Raw genomic sequence first — 2,929 nt, forward strand, 5'->3', positions numbered from 1 at the left:
CCTGCCAGGGAAATTCTTTGGGGGCCACCAAAAGATTCAGGAACAGTAACTGGCTCATTTTTGAGAATTTCCAAGCTTTTTAAAATTTTCTGTCTTTGGAATAGGTATACCTTGGCAGCCAGCTTTCTGTGGCTTTGAAAACAGCATTCTTTCCTTCTACAATATGCAGTATGGAAAAACTGACTGACAAAGGCCAAGAGAGGTAAAAATCAATTAACGTGCAATTTAAGAAACAAAATAGATGAACATAGTGGAAGGGAAGGAAAAATAAAATAAGATGAAAATAGAGAGGGAGGCAAACAATAAGAGACACTGAACTCTAGGAAACTGAGGGTTGCTGGAGGGGAGGGGGATGGGAGAGATGGGATAACTGGGTCATGGGCTTGAAGGAGGACACGTGATGCAATGAACACTGGGTGTTATACGCAACTGATGAATCACTAAACTCTCCTCCTGAAACTGATAATTCACTTATGTTATCTAAATTGAATTCAAATAAAGAATTTTTAAAAATATAATAATAACAAGAAAAAAATATTGTTCCAGTGGGTTTCTTTTTTTAACACTAATCAGGTAAATAACTTGATGATGCTTAATGCTTTATCCTCATTTTTCAATGTTTTTAAATTCTATTTTACAAATTTTAACACAATCCTTTCCTACATTGCATGTATGTTATCAAATTTGGTAGATATAACAAGAATTGTAATGAATACTGAAAATAAAAATGTCTTTTTTTAGCCTATACATTGTACTGTCTTTCTTTTAATCCCTCACCGAATTTTGCCTTTTTCAGTCCTCACTTTTTTAGGACAGCTTTGGTTTCAACCATTAAAAGTAAACTTCAAAGGTGACCTCTAAACAACATTTCCTGTTATACATAACTTGTAATCATTGCCTGGAGAGGAAAAGTAAAGAAACTGTCAAGAGAATTAAAAAACTGATGGTGAGTTCAGTGAAAAATAAATTCATTAAACTTCCAGTTTAAATATATGGCTGTAAAACCAATAAATGTCTTTTAAATCTGTGAAAATAGATAAGTAGCAACATCAGGCAAGAGAAAATAATAAAGCACTACATACTTTTATTTGAGACAAATGTGCTTTTATGAACAATATCAATTCGATCTATATGTGAAATTAACCTTTGTTTCAAAAGAGACATTAACTAACAATCTTATTTAATATACATACTGGGAAATACTGAATGAACAGATAACCAAAAGTAGTGTCAAAGCAAAAGTTGCACTGGACAAAGTTAAACGGGTAAGGAAGACTTTATTCAAAGCTATAATAGGGAAGGGAGAATTTCTGAAGCAGAACTCAGTCTGGATTGAATTCTGCTAAAAAAAAAAAAAGAAGATGGAGAATTTTTAAGAAATAGGGTAGGGGTGAGTGGGTGCTAGGCCATCTGTGTTTACTAACTGAGGCCCCTCAAAGTGAGCTTCTACCCTCCCACAGAGATAGAGGTGCTATTTTTTCTGACTCCTAGAGACCTGAAAAAGACAGTCATGGGTTATAAAATATTTGCATCTCAATGAAGCAGAGAAAGAATTTATAATGATAACTTTTCTAAAACAAATGCTCTAAGAAGAGGGAGGTCAAAGGTTTAGATTCTAAAGTGTACTCTGGCTGCAAAGGACTTTAAGGCCACCTTTTTTTAGTAGAAACGATCATGGATGAGAGAGAAGCATGAAGGCTATTTTGCACATTGTCCTACTACACATATATAATTAGAGTATGATTAGTGGTCGAAAGCACTAGGGACTTTGGGGTCTCACTTTAGAGACCATGAAAAATACCTCTCCAGCTCCCCCTAACAATACTGTGCAGAGGTTTTCTTTCTCATTAGCTTCTCCCATTGGTTGTAAGGCAGCGACAACATCTATGAGTTAAGATATAACTCTTGTTCTCAGAATCTTGCAAAGTTTAATTTCTCCTCTATTTAATGTAATTTCTTGAAATATTAAATAAATTCCTCAATGGTTGTCCTATTATATAGATTCACAGAGAGTGAAACCAAATACGCATACCAAAAATCGAAATTCAGAGTTTCCCCAAACTAAGATACCACTAGCATTTATTTGTTTAATGGGTTTCTACTTTTAAAAAATAATTTGAAGTATAACACAATAAAACATAGAACCACAGTTCAATATGAAAACTGAGTTGAAAAACACTGCCAATATCTTCAACAATGAATACAGAAAGGTTAAGAACTACATTTTTGTAGCTGTGTTCTACATACAATAAAGTTACATAAAAGTGTGAAAGAGAAGTCATAGCTCTGTGAATTTTTTTTTTCTGAAAACTGAAGTAATATGAGACATTTTGATGAACTCATTTGCTATGAAATGTTGTGGAGACAACTACTGCTTAGCAATGCTTGCATCTTCCCAGATATAATGGTGTGAATGTATCCCCCCCCCCTCCAAATTCATATGTTGGAATCCTAAACCCCATTGTGATAGCATTAGGAGGTGGGATCTCTGGGCCTTTATTTTTTTATTTATTTTTTTTAGGTCCTCCTTTTCTTTTTTAAGATTTTATTTATTTATTTATTCATGAGAGAGAGAGAGAGAGAGAGAGAGAGAGAGGCTCAGAGACACAGGCAGAGGGAGAAGCAGGCTCCATGCAGGAGCCCAATGTGGGACTCGATCCTAGGTCTCCAGGATCACACCCTCCGCTGAAGGCAGTGCTAAACCACTGAGCCACCCAGGCTGTCTGGGCCTTTAATTGGTACCCTTAGAGGCTCCAGAGGGATCCCTATCCGCTTTCACCCTGTGAGAACACAGTGAGAAGGTGCTAGCTATGAACCAGGAAGAGGACTCTCACCAGACCTCAGTCATACTGGCACTTTGATTTTGGACTTCTAGCCTCCAGAACAGTGACTGAAAAAAAAATGTCTATTGTTTATAAACTATTCAGTT

The sequence above is a fragment of the Nyctereutes procyonoides genome, unplaced genomic scaffold (genome assembly GCF_905146905.1).
Source record: "Nyctereutes procyonoides isolate TBG_1078 unplaced genomic scaffold, NYPRO_anot_genome, whole genome shotgun sequence".
Classification (NCBI taxonomy): domain Eukaryota; kingdom Metazoa; phylum Chordata; class Mammalia; order Carnivora; family Canidae; genus Nyctereutes; species Nyctereutes procyonoides.